This window comes from Cryptomeria japonica, unplaced genomic scaffold (genome assembly GCF_030272615.1).
Source record: "Cryptomeria japonica unplaced genomic scaffold, Sugi_1.0 HiC_scaffold_539, whole genome shotgun sequence".
Classification (NCBI taxonomy): domain Eukaryota; kingdom Viridiplantae; phylum Streptophyta; class Pinopsida; order Cupressales; family Cupressaceae; genus Cryptomeria; species Cryptomeria japonica.
Window position 1 is genome coordinate 13,441 of NW_026729351.1, and position 19,060 is coordinate 32,500.

At 59.9% G+C, this 19,060-nt stretch overlaps 1 non-coding gene across 1 annotated transcript; it reads right to left on the bottom strand.

The window, feature by feature from the left end:
• Positions 1 to 5,877: 5,877 nt before the first annotated feature.
• On the bottom strand, positions 5,878 to 5,996 carry LOC131872237 (5S ribosomal RNA). The gene has a single exon (XR_009370414.1). It is a non-coding gene; the product is annotated as a 5S ribosomal RNA (ribosomal RNA).
• Positions 5,997 to 19,060: the final 13,064 nt, after the last annotated feature.

The window sequence follows — 19,060 nt, forward strand, 5'->3', positions numbered from 1 at the left end:
GTGCGAACCTGGGAGCGCTCCGATGTGTGCTCCAAGGTGCGGCGTGCACGAAGTCGGAGCCCGGTTTGCCTCGGGTGCGCCCTGGTGGGCACCATGGTGCGCACCAAGGAGCGCTCCGAAGTGTGCTCCAAGGTGCGGCCTGCACGAAGTCGGAGCCCGGTTTGCCCCGGGTGTGCACCTCGGGTGGGCACCTTGGTGCGCATGCCTTGCCTGGGCTGCGCACCAGGGCGGGCTCAAGATGGCACCCGCGTTCCTTTTTTTTCACTATCTTTCAAAACGGAAATTTTAAAATCTCATTTTTTTTTGCCTTTTTCTGGAAATTAGTGAAGGCAGCGCATCAAAGGTGCGCACCTCGCTGCCCACCACGGTGCGCAACGCCGGTGGGCACCCGGGAGTGCTTCGAAGTGTGCTCCAAGGTGCTGCGTGCACGTTGTCGGAGCCCGGTTTGCCCCGGGTGCGCACCTCGCGTGCACCTTCGTCGGGGTGGGCACCTTGGCTTGGTTTGCCCCGGCTGCGCTCCGAAGCGGGGTTATTGGAGCGCCGCCTCTTTTTTTGTCGGAGCGTTTGGTGGGGTTTCTCGCATTGGCTCTTCCGAGGCCCGGTTGCCACCCTGGCGCGCACGAAGTCGGAAGTAGGGTTAATTGCCCGGGTGCGCACCTTTGCCAGGGTGGCACCTTACCTGGGCTGCGCACCAGGGCGGGCTCAAGATGGCACGCGCGTTCCGTTTTTTTCACTATCTTTCAAAACGGAAATTTTAAAATCTCCTTTTTTTTTTGCCTTTTCTGGAAATTAGTGAAGGCAGCGCATCAAAGGTGCGCACCTCGCTGCCCACCTTGGTGTGCTCTGAGGTGCGCACCCGGGAGCGCTACGAAGTGTGCTCCAAGGTGCGGCGTGCACGTTGTCGGAGCCCGGTTTGCCCCGGGTGCGCACCTCGCCTGCACCTTGGCCGGGGTGGGCACCTTGGCTGGGTTTGCCCAGGGTGCGCTCCGAAGCGGGGTTACTGGAGCGCCCCCTCTTTTTTTGTCAGAGAGTTTGGTGGGGTTTCTCGCATTGGCTCTTCCCAGGCCCGGTTGTTGGGTGCGCTCCCACCCTGGCGCGCGCGAAGTTGGAAGTTGGGTTAATTGCCCGGGCGCGCACCTTCGCCAGGGTGGGCACCTTGGTGCGCAAACCTTGGCTGGGCTGCGCACCAGGGCGGGCTCAAGATGGCACCAGCATTCCCTTTTTCTCACTATCTTTCAAAACGGAAATTTTAAAATCTCGTTTTTTTTTTGCCTTTTATGGAAATTAGTGAAGGCATCGCATCAAAGGTGCGCACCTCGCTGCCCACCTTGGTGTGCTCCGAGGTGCCCACCACGGTGCGCAACGCCGGTGCGAACCCGGGAGCGCCCCGATGTGTGCTCCAAGGTGCGGCGTGCACGAAGTCGGACCCCGGTTTGCCCCGGGTGCGCACCTCGCGTGCACCTTGGTGCGCACACCTTGGCTGGGTTGCGCGGCCTGGTGGGCACCATGGTGCGCACCAAGGAGCGCTCCGAAGTGTGCTCCAAGGTGCGGCGTGCACGAAGTCGGAGCCCGGTTTGCCCCGGGTGCGCACCTTCGCCGCGGTGGGCACCATGGCGTGCACGAAGTCGGAGCCCGGTTTGCCCCGGGTGCGCACCTCGCGTGCACCTTCGCCGGGGTGGGCACCTCGGCTGGGTTGCGCGCCCTGGTGCGCACCAAGGAGCGCTCTGAAGTGTGCTCCAAGGTGCGGCGTGCACGAAGTCGGAGCCCGGTTTGCCCCGGGTGTGCACCTCGGGTGCGCACCTCGCGTGCACCTTCGCTGCGGTGGGCACCTTGGCTGGGTTGCGCGCCTTGGTGGGCACCATGCAGTGCACGAAGTCGGAGCCCGGATTGCCCCGGGCGCGCACCTCCGCCAGGGTGGGCACCTTGGTGCGCACAACTTGCCTGGGCTGCGCACCAGGAAGGGCTCAAGATGGCACCCGCGTTCCGTTTTTTTCACTATCTTTCAGAACGGAAATTTTAAAATCTCGTTTTTTTTTGCCTTTTCTGGAAATTAGTGAAGGCAGCGCATCAAAGGTGCGCAACGCTGGTGCGAACCTGGGAGCGCTCCGATGTGTGCTCCAAGGTGCGGCGTGCACGAAGTCGGACCCCGGTTTGCCCCGGGTGCGCACCTCGCGTGCACCTTGGTGCGCACACCTTGGCTGGGTTGCGCGCCCTGGTGGGCACCATGGTGCGCACCAAGGAGCGCTCCGAAGTGTGCTCCAAGGTGCGGCGTGCACGAAGTCGGAGCCCGGTTTGCCCCGGGTGCGCACCTCGCGTGCACCTTCGCCGCGGTGGGCACCATGGCGTGCACGAAGTCGGAGCCCGGTTTGCCCCGGGTGCGCACCTCGCGTGCACCTTCGCCGGGGTGGGCACCTTGGTGTGCAGACCTTGGCTGGGTTGCGCGCCCTGGTGGGCACCATGGTGCGCACCAAGGAGCGCTCCGAAGTGTGCTCCAAGGTGCGGCCTGCACGAAGTCGGAGCCCGGTTTGCCCCGGGTGTGCACCTCGGGTGGGCACCTTGGTGCGCATGCCTTGCCTGGGCTGCGCACCAGGGCGGGCTCAAGATGGCACCCGCGTTCCTTTTTTTTCACTATCTTTCAAAACGGAAATTTTAAAATCTCATTTTTTTTTGCCTTTTTCTGGAAATTAGTGAAGGCAGCGCATCAAAGGTGCGCACCTCGCTGCCCACCACGGTGCGCAACGCCGGTGGGCACCCGGGAGTGCTTCGAAGTGTGCTCCAAGGTGCTGCGTGCACGTTGTCGGAGCCCGGTTTGCCCCGGGTGCGCACCTCGCGTGCACCTTCGTCGGGGTGGGCACCTTGGCTGGGTTTGCCCCGGCTGCGCTCCGAAGCGGGGTTATTGGAGCGCCGCCTCTTTTTTTGTCGGAGCGTTTGGTGGGGTTTCTCGCATTGGCTCTTCCGAGGCCCGGTTGCCACCCTGGCGCGCACGAAGTCGGAAGTAGGGTTAATTGCCCGGGTGCGCACCTTTGCCAGGGTGGGCACCTTACCTGGGCTGCGCACCAGGGCGGGCTCAAGATGGCACGCGCGTTCCGTTTTTTTCACTATCTTTCAAAACGGAAATTTTAAAATCTCCTTTTTTTTTTGCCTTTTCTGGAAATTAGTGAAGGCAGCGCATCAAAGGTGCGCACCTCGCTGCCCACCTTGGTGTGCTCTGAGGTGCGCACCCGGGAGCGCTACGAAGTGTGCTCCAAGGTGCGGCGTGCACGTTGTCGGAGCCCGGTTTGCCCCGGGTGCGCACCTCGCCTGCACCTTGGCCGGGGTGGGCACCTTGGCTGGGTTTGCCCAGGGTGCGCTCCGAAGCGGGGTTACTGGAGCGCCCCCTCTTTTTTTGTCAGAGCGTTTGGTGGGGTTTCTCGCATTGGCTCTTCCCATGCCCGGTTGTTGGGTGCGCTCCCACCCTGGCGCGCGCGAAGTTGGAAGTTGGATTAATTGCCCGGGCGCGCACCTTCGCCAGGGTGGGCACCTTGGTGCGCACACCTTGGCTGGGCTGCGCACCAGGGCGGGCTCAAGATGGCACCAGCATTCCCTTTTTCTCACTATCTTTCAAAACGGAAATTTTAAAATCTCGTTTTTTTTTTGCCTTTTATGGAAATTAGTGAAGGCATCGCATCAAAGGTGCGCACCTCGCTGCCCACCTTGGTGTGCTCCGAGGTGCCCACCACGGTGCGCAACGCCGGTGCGAACCCGGGAGCGCCCCGATGTGTGCTCCAAGGTGCGGCGTGCACGAAGTCGGACCCCGGTTTGCCCCGGGTGCGCACCTCGCGTGCACCTTGGTGCGCACACCTTGGCTGGGTTGCGCGGCCTGGTGGGCACCATGGTGCGCACCAAGGAGCGCTCCGAAGTGTGCTCCAAGGTGCGGCGTGCACGAAGTCGGAGCCCGGTTTGCCCCGGGTACGCACCTCGCGTGCACCTTCGCCGGGGTGGGCACCTCGGCTGGGTTGCGCGCCCTGGTGCGCACCAAGGAGCGCTCCGAAGTGTGCTCCAAGGTGCGGCGTGCACGAAGTCGGAGCCCGGTTTGCCCCGGGTGCGCACCTTCGCCGCGGTGCGCACCATGGCGTGCACGAAGTCGGAGCCCGGTTTGCCCCGGGTGCGCACCTCGCGTGCACCTTCGGCGGGGTTGCGCGCCCTGGTGGGCACCATGGTGCGCACCAAGGAGCGCTCCGAAGTGTGCTCCAAGGTGCGGCGTGCACGAAGTCGGAGCCCGGTTTGCCCCGGGTGCGCACCTCGCGTGCACCTTCGGCGGGGTTGCGCGCCCTGGTGGGCACCATGGTGCGCACCAAGGAGCGCTCCGAAGTGTGCTCCAAGGTGCGGCGTGCACGAAGTCGGAGCCCGGTTTGCCCCGGGTGCGCACCTCGCGTGCACCTTCGCCGCGGTGGGCACCATGGCGTGCACGAAGTCGGAGCCCGGTTTGCCCCGGGTGCGCACCTCGCGTGCACCTTCGCCGGGGTGGGCACCTCGGCTGGGTTGCGCGCCCTGGTGCGCACCAAGGAGCGCTCCGAAGTGTGCTCCAAGGTGCGGCGTGCACGAAGTCGGAGCCCGGTTTGCCCCGGGTGCGCACCTCGCGTGCACCTTCGCCAGGGTGGGCACCTCGGTGCGCACACCTTCTCAATGTTTTCTTGCCTTTTCTGGAAATTGGTGAAGGCAGCGCATCAAAGGTGCGCACCTCGGTGTGCTCCGAGGTGCGAACCCGAGAGCGCTCCGAGGTGCCCACGAAGTCGAAAGTCGGGTTAATTGCATTGTTTTCCCCGGGTGCGCTCCGAGGTGCGCAACATCGGCGCGCACCAAGGAGGGCTCCGAAGTGTGCTCCAAGGTGCGCACGATGGCGTGCACCTCTGGTGCGCACGATTCGGAGCTCGGTTTGACCGGGGTGCGCACACCTTGGCTGGGTTGCGCACCTTTTGTGCGCTCCAAGGTGCGCACGAAGTCGGAGCTCGGTTTGCCCCGGGTGCGCACCTTCGCCAGGGTGCGCACCTTGATGCGCACGCCTTGGCTGGGCTGCGCACCTTGGTGGGCGCCATGGTGCGCACCTTTCGTGCGCTCCAAGGTGCGCACGAAGTCGGAGCTCGGTTTGCCCCGGGTGCGCACCTTGGTGGGCGCCATGGTGCACTCCGAGGTGCCCAAGATTGGTGCGCACCAAGGAGCGCTCCGAAGTGCGCTCCAAGGTGCGCGCGAAGTCGAAAGTTGGGTTAATTGTCCGGTTTGCCTCGGGTGCGCACCTTGCGTGCACCTTCGCCAGGGTGGGCGCCTTGGTGCGCACACCTTGGCTGGGCTGCGCACACCTTGGCACCCGCGTTTCCTTCATTTTAAATTTTTTTTTTTTACAATCTCTCAAGTGGGAAATTCTATAATCTCAACTTTTTTTGCCTTTTCAGGAAACTTTTGAATGGAGCGCATCATTGGTGCGCTCCGAAGTGTGCTCCAAAGCTCTCTCCAGCTGCGTGCACCTGCCCCGGCCGCGCACCCGGCCCCGCCCAGCTTCGCTCACCTGTCCCGGGCGTCTGGTGCGGAACCTTAGAGTAAGAAACATCACCGTGCACCTTGGCCAACGTGCGCGACTCGACCGAGCGCGCACTGGCCGAGGTGCACACCGATTTCACCTGGGTGCGCGCGCAGCACCTCGGGCGCACCGGGGTGCGCGCACAACGCCCGGGTTGCACCGTGGCCTGTGTGCTCGGGGTGCCTCGGGTGCGCGCTCGGTGTCGCCCCCGCGCGCGCGGTAGTGCGGGCAGCGCACCCCGGCCCGGCCCGGCCCCGACGAGAACGCAAACGGGCAAAAGGTTTATTCAAATAGCATTGCGACGCCCGGCGAAAAACTAAAAAAGGGTGCAACACCGGGACTTCCCGGGAGGTCACCCATCCCAGTACTACTCCGGCCCAAGCGCGCTTAACTGCGGAGTTCTGATGGGATCCGGTGCACTAATGCTGGTATGATCGCACCCGTTATGAGCTTGTCGCAGTGTGTACTTAGCAAACCGCGACCCACGTGCGAATCCACCCCGGCCACCCACCCCCGTCGAGGTGCACACCCTCCCTCGCGAAGTGCGCCCCGTTCGCCAAGTGTGAGCCCTGCCCGGGTGCGCGCACCTTGCTAGGGCGTCGGGTGTGCACCCGGCCCGGCCTACGTGCGTGCACCTGGAGGGGGCGTCGTGTGCGTGCAGTGTCCCGTCTGCAACGCGGTGCCCACACACCACCTCGGGCGCAACGACCTGCGCTCACATGTGGGCCGAGTGCACCTTGGTGCATGTTCGGGGCGCCTCGGGTGCACGCTCGATCTTGCCCCGGTGCACCAAGGCGCTCGGTTTGCCCCGGGTGCGCACTTGGTGCAAGGTGGGCACCCAAAATAGGGATCAAGCACCAAAACACAAGTTTCGGGATGCAAAATGGGACCCAAGGACCACAAATGCGTTCCAAGACCCATGATGGGTCCACGAGAACAAAAATGTGTTCCGAGACTTAATAAACAAATATTGGGTTTTAGGAGAAGAAACATGCTCTGATGCCCAAAACGAGAATCGACCCCGAAAAGGCCACAGGCCAAAAGTGGGATGCGAGACAAAAAAAAATGGGACCCGAGGACCAAAATTGGGTTCCCAGGTCGAAGACAGGGCAACCGGACAAGAAACGACCTCTAAGGCTCGAAATGAGTCCCGACGACTAAAACTTGACAAGAAGCACCCATCAGGCACCCAACTCGACACCCATGGGATGCCGACCCACCCGGGCTTCCACCTAGCACACCTTGGCACCCACCCACCCTCGCACCCAACCTCGCACCCAACTTAGCACCTTTGAACCCACATTGGCACTCACCCTGACCCTGGCACCTTGGAACCCACATTGGCACTCACCTTGACCCTGGCACCCACCTTTGCACTCACCTTGGGACCCACCCTGGCTCCCACCTCGGCACCCACCCAGACACCCACCTTGGTTCCTTGGCACCCACCTTGGATCCTTGGCACCCACCCCGACACCCACCTTGGCACGCAACTTGGCTACTTGCCACCCACCTTGGCTCCTTGACGCCCACCCCGACAACCACCCCGTGACCTACCCTGGCTAGGGTTGGTGCACACCCACCCTGGTGCCCACCTTGGCACCCACCCTATGACCCACCTTGGCACGCACCTTAGTACCCACCCCGTTACCCACCCTAGGACCCACCCCGTGACCCACCTTGGCCAGGGTGGGTGCACCCACCCTGGTGCCCACCTTGGCACCCACCCATCCTAGCACCCAGCCTGTGACCGGGCTTGGAACCCAACCTTGCACCCGCACCCGTCTTGGCCAGTGTGGGTGCGCACCCATCCTGGCACCCACGTTGTGACACACCCTTTAACCCACGCACCCTAGCACCCACGTTGGCACCCACCTTGGAACCCAACCTAGCAACTTGGCACCCACCCCGTGACCCACCTTGGCATCCACCATAGCAGTCGCCGACTTGGCACCCACCTCGGCACCCACCTTGACACTTGTGGACCCACCTTGCCACTCACCCTAGCATCGACCCATCCTAGCACCCACCCTGGCACCTTTGCACCCTAGCACTCACCCATCCTAGCACCTAACCTGTGACCCACCTTGACACTCACCCTCGCACCCACCTTGGAACCCAACCTAGCACCCACCCACCCTGACACCAACCCTAGCACCTACCCACCCTTGCACCCACCCTGTGACCCATCTTGGCACCCACCCATCCTACCACTCAACCTATCACCCACCTTCTCACCCACCTTGGCATCCACCTTAGCACCCACCCACACTGGCACCTTGGCACCCACCTCGGGCAAGGTGGGTGCACACCCACCCTGGCACCCAATTTAGAACCCACCGAGCATGTTACCCACCTTGGCACCCACATTGCAGCCCACCCTAGTACCCACCCTATGACCCACATTGGCATCCACACCCTAGCACCCAGGCACCTCGACACCCGCCTTGACACCCACCCTAGCACTGAACCTGTGACCCACCTTGGAACTCACCCTAGAACCCACCCACCCTGTGAACCACCTTGGCATCCACCTTAGCACCCACCCACCTTGGCACCCACTCTAGCACTCACCCATCCTAACACCCAACTTGTTACCCACCTTGGCACCCGCCCTCGCGTCCACCTTGAAACCCACCCTAGCACCCACCCACGCAGGAGCCCACCTTGGCACCCAACCTAACACCCACGCATCCTGGCACCCAACTTGTGACCCACCTTGGAACCCACCCTAGTACCCACCTTTGAACCCACTATATCACCAACCCACCTTGGCACCCACCCTATGACCCTCTTTGGAATCCACCCTAGCACGCACCCACCCTGGCACCCACCATGGAGCGCACCCTAGCACCCACCCACCTCGGCACGCACCTCAACACCCACCTTGGTGTGCGCACTGCGCCAACCTCTCAAAGACCCTATGTGGTGCGCTCCAAAGTGTACACCTTTGGTGCGCTCCAAGGTGCGCACCTTTGGTGCACACCGAGGTGCACACCAAAGTGTGCACCGAGGTGAGCACCAAAGTGCACTCCAGGGTGCACACCAAGGCGTGCACCTTTGGTGCGGTCAATGCAAACGAATTCGGAAGTTGGGGTCGATGTCCTAATCGCTGCTGCAGACTACACGTATGAGAATCGGACAAATAGCTTTATATAGGGGAGGTGTTGCGTTTGATGGGTCGACTCCCCTGGTTGTGTGCACTGCACCAACTTCAAAGACCCTGTCTTGTTTAAGAAGTCAAAAGTTGGGGTGGATGTCCTAATCATTGCTGCAGTCTACGCATGTATGAGAATCAGACAAATAGCTTATATAGGGGAGGTGTTGCATTCGGTGGGTTGACTCCCCTGGTTGTGCGCACTGCGCCAACCTCAAAGACCCCGCATAGCAGAAGAAGTCGGAAGTCGGATTTTGGTGAGCACCAAGGCGTGCACCTTTGGTGCGGTCAACGCAGACGAATTCAGAAGTTGGGGTGGATGTCCTAATCGTTGTTGCAGGCTACACATGTATGAGAATCAGACAAATAGCTTATATAGGGGAGGTGTTGGGTTTGATGGGTCAACTCCCTTGGTTGTGCGCATTACGCCAACCTCAAAGACCTTGTTTTCGTTAAGAAGTCAAAAGTTGGGGTCAATGTCCTAATGGCTCCTGCAGGCTACACATGTATGAGAATCGGACAAATAGCTTATATAGGGGAGGTGTTGGGTTTGATGGGTCGACTCCCCTGGTTGTGCGCATTACGTCAACCTCAAAGACCTTGTTTTCGTTAAGAAGTCAAAAGTTGGGGTCGATGTCCTAATTGCTCCTGTAGACTACACATGTATGAGAATCAGACAAATAGCTTATATAGGGGAGGTGTTGGGTTTGATGGGTTGACTCCCCTAGTTGTTCGCATTACACCAACCTCAAAGACCTTGTTTTCGTTTAGAAGCCGAAAGTTGGGGTCGATGTCCTAATTGCTCCTGCAGGCTACGCATGTATGAGAATCAGACAAATAGCTTATATAGGGGAGGTGTTGGGTTTGATGGGTCGACTCCCCTGGTTGTGCGCATTGCGCCAACCTCAAAGACCCTGCATTGCGGATGAAGTCGAAAGTCAGAGTTTGGTGTGCTACAAGGTGTGGTCGAAGGTGCTCACCTAGGTGTGCACCTTTGGAGCACAGGAAAAGTGCCCTCCAAAAGTGCGCACCTTTGGAGTGCACAAAAGTGCCCTCCAAAAGTGCGCACCTTTGGAGCGCAGAAAAGTGCCCTCCAAAAAGTGCCCTCCAAAAGTGCGCACCTTTGGAGCGCAGAAAAGTGCCCTCCAAAAAGTGCCCTCCAAAAGTGCGCACCTTTGGAGCGCAGAAAAGTGCCCTCCAAAAAGTGCCCTCCAAAAGTGCGCACCTTTGGAGCGCAGAAAAGTGCCCTCCAAAAAGTGCCCTCCAAAAGTGCGCACCTTTGGAGCGCAGAAAAGTGCCCTCCAAAAAGTGCCCTCCAAAAGTGCGCACCTTTGGAGCGCAGAAAAGTGCCCTCCAAAAAGTGCCCTCCAAAAGTGCGCACCTTTGGAGCGCAGAAAAGTGCCCTCCAAAAAGTGCCCTCCAAAAGTGCGCACCTTTGGAGCGCAGAAAAGTGCCCTCCAAAAAGTGCCCTCCAAAAGTGCGCACCTTTGGAGCGCAGAAAAGTGCCCTCCAAAAAGTGCCCTCCAAAAGTGCGCACCTTTGGAGCGCAGAAAAGTGCCCTCCAAAAGTGCGCACTTTTGGTGCGCACCAAGGCGCTGGTTCGGTCGTTGCAGGCGAGTTCGGAAGTTGGGGTCGATGTCCTGAGCGGAGGTGCAAACTACACAGGTGTCGGAATCGGACAAATAGCTTATATAGGGGAGGTGTATGCTTCGATGGGTCGACTCCCCAGGTTGAGCGCACCGCGCCAACCTCAAAGACCCTACGGTATGGATGAAGTCGGAAGTTGGGTCCGATGACCGATTCGATTAGTAGGTATGCTCATGAGGTCGGAATTTGGGTCCGATGACCTGCCATGTGCAGGAAGGCGAATGTTGACACTGTGCGTTGCAAGGTGCACACCAAGGCGCTGGTGCGGTCTTTTTAGTCGAGTTCGGAAGTTGGGGTCGATGTCCTGATCGGAGGTGCAAGCTACACAGGTGTGGGAATCGGACAAATAGCTTATATAGGGGAGGTGTATGCTTCGTTGGGTCGACTCCCCGGGTTGAGCGCACCGCGCCAACCTCAAAGACCCTACGGTATGGATGAAGTCGGAAGTTGGGTCCGATGACCGATTCGATATGTAGGCATACTCGCGAGGTCGGAATTTGGGTCCGATGACCTGCCACGTGCAGGAAGGCGAATGTTGGCACTGTGCGTTGCAAGGTGCGCACCAAGGCGCTGGTTCGGTCGTTGGAGGCGAGTTCGGAAGTTGGGGTCGATGTCTTGATCGGAGGTGCAAACTACACAGGTGTGGGAATCGGACAAATAGCTTATATAGGGGAGGTGTATGCTTCGTTGGGTCGACTCCCCGGGTTGAGCGCACCGCGCCAACCTCAAAGACCCTACGGTATGGATGAAGTCGGAAGTTGGGTCCGATGACCGATTCGATATGTAGGCATACTCGCGAGGTCGGAATTTGGGTCCGATGACCTGCCATGTGCAGGAAGGCGAATGTTGGGACTGTGCGTCGCAAGGTGCGCACCAAGGCGCTGGTGCCGTCGTTGCAGTCGAGTTCGGAAGTTGGGGTCGATGTCCTGGTCAGAGGTGCAAACTACACAGGTGTGGGAATCGGACAAATAGCTTATATAGGGGAGGTGTATGCTTCGATGGGTCGACTCCCTGGGTTGAGCGCACCGCGCCAACCTCAAAGACCCTACAGTATGGATGAAGTCGGAAGTTGGGTCCGATGACCGATTCGATACGTAGGCATATTGGCGAGGTCTGAATTTGTGTCCGATGACCTGCCATGCGCAGGAAGGCGGAATTTGGGTCCGATGACCGAGTTGATGGCGTGCCATGCGCAGAAAGGCGGAATTTGGGTCCGATGACCGAGTTGATGTTGATGGCCCGCCATGCACAGGAAGGCGGAATTTGGGTCCGATGACCGATTTGAAGGCGTGCCATACGCAAAAAGGCGGAGTTTGGGTCCGATGACCGAGTTGATATTGATGGCCCGCCATGCGCAGGAAGGCGGAATTTGGGTCCGATGACCTGACATACGCATGGAGTCCGACTCGGGGGCCGATGTTCGATTCGATGACTTGCATTGTGGGTAAAGTCGGAAGTTGTGGTCTTTGACCCGATTCGATGACCAGACTTCGGCTGCTTGAGAATCGGACAAATAACTTATATAGGGGAGGTAGTGTTCTCGAGCATCCTCCCCCCGTGCCCGTTTATGTCGATTGATGCTGGTGCTCGACTGGTTGGAGCGCTCGGATGCAAAAATCTTGCACCAGGATTTATCGATTGTGATGGACACGGCAAGTCTCCTGATTGCTATGCAGGAGCTCATCGTGAATCTCTATGCGGCCTTGGTATGGACTCGACCTGCGGAATGGTTCGGCAATGGTAGTCGCTCCAACACGTCCTTGCAATGGCCACAGAGGTGATTCGACTAGAGCTCCAGTCTAGCTTTTGGGTTGCTTGGCGGACTGGTATAGCCGCGATCGAGTTCCGGCCATGAACGTTTTAGATAGCTCTTGGGCTTTCTGGGACGGAAGTCGGAAGTTTGGGCTGTTGTCCGATTTGATGACCATTCTTCGGATGTGTGAGAATCGGACAAATAACTTATATAGGGGACTGTGTTGTCTCACGCAGCCCCCTCCGTGCCCCTCTATCTCGACCGATGTTGGTGCTTGAAAGGGTTGGGATCGCTCGGATTTATAAACGTGCACCACCATTTGTCGAGTGTGAGGGACGCGGCAGGTCTCCTAAATGCTATGCGGGCGCTCTCTGAGAATCTCTATCCGGCCTCGACACAGACTAGTCTTGCTGAATGGTTTGGCACTGGTAGTCGATCCAACACGTCGTTGTTGTGGCCGCCTAGGCGATTCGATTCGAGCCCCCGTCTAGCTTTTGGGTTGCTTGGCGGATTTTGCCCTATCCGCAAGTGAGCTCGGTCCCTAAACGTTCGAGAAACCCGATTGCTATGCGCCGACTCTCTTTCTTGCGAGCCTCCATCTAGCTTTTGGGTCTCTACGGAACGGAAGTCGGAATCTGGGACCGTTGTTTGATTCGACGAGGCAGACTACGGTTGTGCGAGAATCGGACAAATAACTTATATAGGGGAGGTGTTGACTGGAGCATTCTCCCCCGTGCCCCTCTAACTCGACCAATGCTGGCGCTCGAACGGTGGTAGCGCTCGGATTTTCATTGAGCGCCAGCATTGGTCGATTTAGAGGGGCATGCGAGATTCCCGAATGCTATGCGAGGGCTCTAACGGAAATGTCTATTGGTTTCGGTATGGATGCAATTGCGAGTGGTTCGGCAAAGGTAGTCGTTCCGATGCGTCCATGTCGTGGCCAAATCGATAATTCGATTTGAGCCCTCGTATAGCATTTGGGTCTCTCGATGTGATTCCGCATTCCAGTCCCTTTGGGCACTGCTTGAGCCGCATCCCAGGGGGTTCCCTTCCCAATAATCTGCCTCGCAACCCGATTGCTATGCGGTGAGGCTCCTCGGCCGCCTCGGAACTATCTGTGTATCAGACGCATCGCGGGATAAGGGGTTGGCAACGGTAGTCGCCCCAAGCGCGTCCGATGCTTGGACCATTCCGAGGCGGCCCTGAAGCCTCTTCCGTCTAGCCGTTGGGTCCTTCTCGCCGCATCCCTCGCCTCGCACCCCGATTGCTATGCGGTGAGGCTCCTCGGCCGCCTCGGAACTATCTGTGTATCGGACGCGTCGCGGGATAAGGGGTTGTCACTGGTAGTCGCCCCAAGCGCGTCCGATGCTTGGACCATTCCGAGGCGGCCCTGAAGCCTCTTCCGTCTAGCCGTTGGGTCCTTCTCGCCGCATCCCTCGCCTCGCACCCCGATTGCTATGCGGTGAGGCTCCTCGGCCGCCTCGGAACTATCTGTGTATCGGACGCGTCGCGGGATAAGGGGTTGTCATTGGTAGTCGCCCCAAGCGCGTCCGATGCTTGGACCATTCCGAGGCGGCCCTGAAGCCTCTTCCGTCTAGCCGTTGGGTCCTTCTCGCCGCATCCCTCGCCTCGCACCCCGATTGCTATGCGGTGAGGCTCCTCGGCCGCCTCGGAACTATCTGTGTATCGGACGCGTCGCGGGATAAGGGGTTGTCACTGGTAGTCGCCCCAAGCGCGTCCGATGCTTGGACCATTCCGAGGCGGCCCTGAAGCCTCTTCCGTCTAGCCGTTGGGTCCTTCTCGCCGCATCCCTCGCCTCGCACCCCGATTGCTATGCGGTGAGGCTCCTCGGCCGCCTCGGAACTATCTGTGTATCGGACGCGTCGCGGGATAAGGGGTTGTCACTGGTAGTCGCCCCAAGCGCGTTCGATGCTTGGACCATTCCGAGGCGGCCCTGAAGCCTCTTCCGTCTAGCCGTTGGGTCCTTCTCGCCGCATCCCTCGCCTCGCACCCCGATTGCTATGCGGTGAGGCTCCTCGGCCGCCTTGGAACTATCTGTGTATCGGACGCGTCGCGGGATAAGGGGTTGTCACTGGTAGTCGCCCCAAGCGCGTCCGATGCTTGGACCATTCCGAGGCGGACCCGAAGCCTCTTCCGTCTAGCCGTTGGGTCCTTCTCGCCGCATCCTTCGCCTCGCACCCCGATTGCTATGCGGTGAGGCTCCTCGGCCGCCTCGGAACTATCTGTGTATCGGACGCGTCGCGGGATAAGGGGTTGTCACTGGTAGTCGCCCCAAGCGCGTTCGATGCTTGGACCATTCCGAGGCGGACCCGAAGCCTCTTCCGTCTAGCCGTTGGGTCCTTCTCGCCGCATCCCTCGCCTCGCACCCCGATTGCTATGCGGTGAGGCTCCTCGGCCGCCTTGGAACTATCTGTGTATCGGACGCGTCGCGGGATAAGGGGTTGTCACTGGTAGTCGCCCCAAGCGCGTCCGATGCTTGGACCATTCCGAGGCGGACCCGAAGCCTCTTCCGTCTAGCCGTTGGGTCCTTCTCGCCGCATCCCTCACCTCGCACCCCGATTGCTATGCGGTGAGGCTCCTCGGCCGCCTTGGAACTATCTGTGTATCGGACGCGTCGCGGGATAAGGGGTTGTCACTGGTAGTCGCCCCAAGCGCGTCCGATGCTTGGACCATTCCGAGGCGGACCCAAAGCCTCTTCCGTCTAGCCGTTGGGTCCTTCTCGCCGCATCCCTCGCCTCGCACCCCGATTGCTATGCGGTGAGGCTCCTCGGCCGCCTTGGAACTATCTGTGTATCGGACGCGTCGCGGGATAAGGGGTTGTCACTGGTAGTCGCCCCAAGCGCGTCCGATGCTTGGACCATTCCGAGGCGGCCCCGAAGCCTCTTCCGTCTAGCCGTTGGGTCCTTCTCGCCGCATCCCTCGCCTCGCACCCCGATTGCTATGCGGTGAGGCTCCTCGGCCGCCTTGGAACTATCTGTGTATCGGACGCGTCGCGGGATAAGGGGTTGTCACTGGTAGTCGCCCCAAGCGCGTCCGATGCTTGGACCATTCCGAGGCGGCCCCGAAGCCTCTTCCGTGTAGCCGTTGGGTCCTTCTCGCCGCATCCCTCGCCTCGCACCCCGATTGCTATGCGGTGAGGCTCCTCGGCCGCCTTGGAACTATCTGTGTATCGGACGCGTCGCGGGATAAGGGGTTGTCACTGGTAGTCGCCCCAAGCGCGTCCGATGCTTGGACCATTCCGAGGCGGACCTGAAGCCTCTTCCCTCTAGCCGTTGGGGCTTTCTCGCCGCATCCCTCGCCTCGCACCCTGATTGCTATGCTGTGAGGCTCCTCGGCCGCCTTGGAACTATCTGTGTATCGGACGCATCGCGGGATAAGGGGTTGGCAGTGGTAGTCGCCCCAAGCGCATCCGATGCTTGGACCATTCCGAGGCGGCCCTGCAGCCTCTTCCGTCTAGCCGTTGGGGCCATCTCGCCGCATCCCCCACCTCGCACCACGATTGCTATGCGGTGAGGCTCCTTGGCCGCCTCGGAACTATCTGTGTATCGGACGCATCGCGGGATAAGGGGTTGTCACTGGTAGTCGCCCCAAGCGCGTCCGATGCTTGGACTATTCCGAGGCGGCCCTGCAGCCTCTTCCGTCTAGCCGTTGGGGCCATCTCGCTGCATCCCCCACCTCCTCGGCCGCCTCGGAACTATCTGTGTATCGGACGCATCGCGGGATAAGGGGTTGGCAGTGGTAGTCGCCCCAAGCGCGTCCGATGCTTGGACTATTCCGAGGCAGCCCTGCAGCCTCTTCCGTCTAGCCTTTGGGGCCATCTCGCCGCATCCCTCGCCTCGCACCCCGATTGCTATGCGGTGAGGCTCCTCGGCCGCCTGGGAACTATCTTCGTATCGGACGCATCGCGGGATAAGGGGTTGTCACTGGTAGTCGCCCCAAGCGCGTCCGATGCTTGGACTATTCCGAGGCGGCCCTGTGGCCTCTTCCGTCTAGCCGTTGGGGCCATCTCGCCGCATCCCCCACCTCGCACCCCGATTGCTATGCGGTGAGGCTCTTCGGCCGCCTTGGAACTATCTTCGTATCGGACGCATCGCGGGATAAGGGGTTGTCACTGGTAGTGGCCCCAAGCGCGTCCGATGCTTGGACTATTCCGAGGCGGCCCTGCAGCCTCTTCCGTCTAGCCGTTGGGGCCATCTCGCCGCATCCCCCACCTCGCACCCCGATTGCTATGCGGTGAGGCTCCTCGGCCGCCTTGGAACTATCTTCGTATCGGACGCATCGCGGGATAAGGGGTTGTCACTGGTAGTCGCCCCAAGCGCGTCCGATGCTTGGACTATTCCGACGCGGCCCTGTGGCCTCTTCCGTCTAGCCGTTGGGGCCATCTCGCCGCATCCCCCACCTCGCACCCCGATTGCTATGCGGTGAGGCTCCTCGGCCGCCTTGGAACCATCTTCGTATCGGACGCATCGCGGGATAGGGGGCTGTCACTGGTAGTCGCCCCAAGCGTGTCCGATGCTTGGACCATTCCTAGGCGGCCCTGAAGCCTCTTCCGTCTAGCCGTTGGGGCCTTCCCGCCCCATCCCTCGCCTCGCACCCCCGATTGCTATGCGGTGAGGCTCCTCGGCTGCCTTGGAACCATCTGTGTATCGGACGCATCGCGGGATAAGGGGTTGGCACTGGCAGTCGCCCCAAGCGCGTCCGATGCTTGGACCATTCCGAGGTGGCCCTGAAGCCTCTTCCGTCTAGCCGTTGGGGCCTTCCCGTCCCATCCCTCGCCTCGCACCCCGATTGATATGCGGTGAGGCTCCTCGGCCGCCTTGGAACTATCTGTGTATCGGACGCATCGCGGGATAAGGGGTTGGCACTGGTAGTCGTCCCAATCGCATCCGATGCTTGGACCATTCCGAGGCGGCCCTGCAGCCTCTTCCGTTTAGCCGTCGGGGCCTTCCCGCCGCATCCCTCGCCTCGCATCCCGATTCCTATGCGGTGAGTCTTCTCGGCCGCCGCGGAACTATACCTGTTATTGCTACTGCATCCTTCGGCTGGTAACCTCCTCTGCCGCCTTGGAACGTTCTCTTTGTCGGACGCGTCGCGGGATAAGGGGTTGGCACTGGTAGTCGCCCCAAGCGCGCCCGATGCATAGACCGCTCCGAGTCGACCTTGCTTTCAGCCTCTCACATGCATAGACCTCTCTGAGTCGACCCTGCAGCCTCTCACGTTTAGCCTTTGGAATCTCGCCTCACAACATGATTGCTATCCTTGATGCATCCCTTGCCTCGAGCCCTGATTGCTTTCTTGGCTGCATCCCTCCTCTCCTCACAGCCCGGTTGTCATCACTGCTTCATCCGTCGCTTCATGCATTCTGGCTGCTGGGCCCTTCCCACCGCACACCTCGATTGCTATCTCTTCTGCATCACACACCCCGATTGCTATCTCTGCTACATCCCTCGGCTCTCACTTCTGCATCCTTCGCCTCACACCTCGATTGCTATCAATGCTGCATCCGTAACCTCACACCCCGATTGCTATGCGGGGAGGCTCCTTGGCCGCCTTGGAAATTTCTGTGTGTCGGACGCACCGCGGGATAAGGGGTTGGCACTGGTAGTCGCCCCAAGTGCGCCCGATTCTTAGACCGCTTCGAGGTGACCTCGTAGCCTCTTTCGTCCAGGCTTCCTGCCTTCAACGCCCTTTTTACACCTCGATTGCTATGCGCGGGCTCGTTGGCGTCTATCACCTCTCTGCGAAGAGTGGCACGATGATTGTTGGGGTAAATCGTAGCAGTCCGATCTCTGGCCTTGGGCCATTGTGAGGGCTGATCGATTTCCTGTGCGCATCTCGTGTTCGCCCAGTAACAGACTCGACGACTTGTAATCGGTCTTGTTCCCGATTGTTCCTGGAGGTAGTCTTCGGAACTCTTGGATTTGACCTGTCACTCGAACTATCCTCTTCCGAGGATGCTTGTGTGTGTGTGCTTGTGCCATTTCCTTGGCGGTATTAACGAGATATTAAAGAGCGGAGTGAGCGCCTCGCCCAGCTATGTTTGGGGCTCTCACTCCCTTACCCGGTGTGCGACCGCTTTGCACGTAGGTTGCGGAGCATCGCGACTCTTTCGATGTTTGGCGGTTGTCTTCCGGTGATGCGTTGGTCCCGAAGTGCACGTTACTAGCATTTCTGCCATTGTTCTCGATCTTTGGCACGTTCCTTCGTTGCAATTGGATATATATCTCCGTTTATATGCGCAGGCTTCTCCCGCCTATTCAGCGCTGTCCCACTCTCAGCACTCTCGTGGTCTCCTTGGCTTCTCTCTCCCGTGAGCGAGCTCTCTTCTCGAGTCTTTTCCATGTCCCATGGAGGTTGCCTTGCGAAATTCGGGCACACAAACGTGACCGGATAAGAGCGGAATTGCCTATGAGGAGAAGCTCACCTTAGGGAGCAGCAATGTCGAGTGTTTCGACAGAGGGTAGAGGGGGCGTTGTTTGGGCGGTTGCACAAAAGAGTGCTACGTTTGCACTGAAGGTTGCTTCTTCGTCTCCGACGAACTCTTCGAGGCAAAAAAGCTTGTTTACGGGGTCGAGGTGGGACTGTTCGTGCGAGTTGCGCCACCAAAAGTGCGTAGGGGGCATATACCTGGGAAATGGATGTCTCTGAGTGGCCTTACTCGGTCGCGTGCACGGTGCATTCTCTAACGGCAGGACTGTCGCGAGCATGTGCGGTTCGGATGTTTTCGGGTAAAGGGTTCCGTACGGGATGTTCTTCCCAGGCTCCTGTGAACCGAGACTCTGCATCGTCATGCTCCGGCTCCCGTGGGTGCTTCATGCCTCGTCGAGCTGTTTGTCGTGGACGATTAAGGCCGAGGCCTTCCTTCGAGAGGGGAATTGTTCAGGCTGGTCGAGGCGGGATTGTTCGTGCGGGGTGCACCACCAAAAGT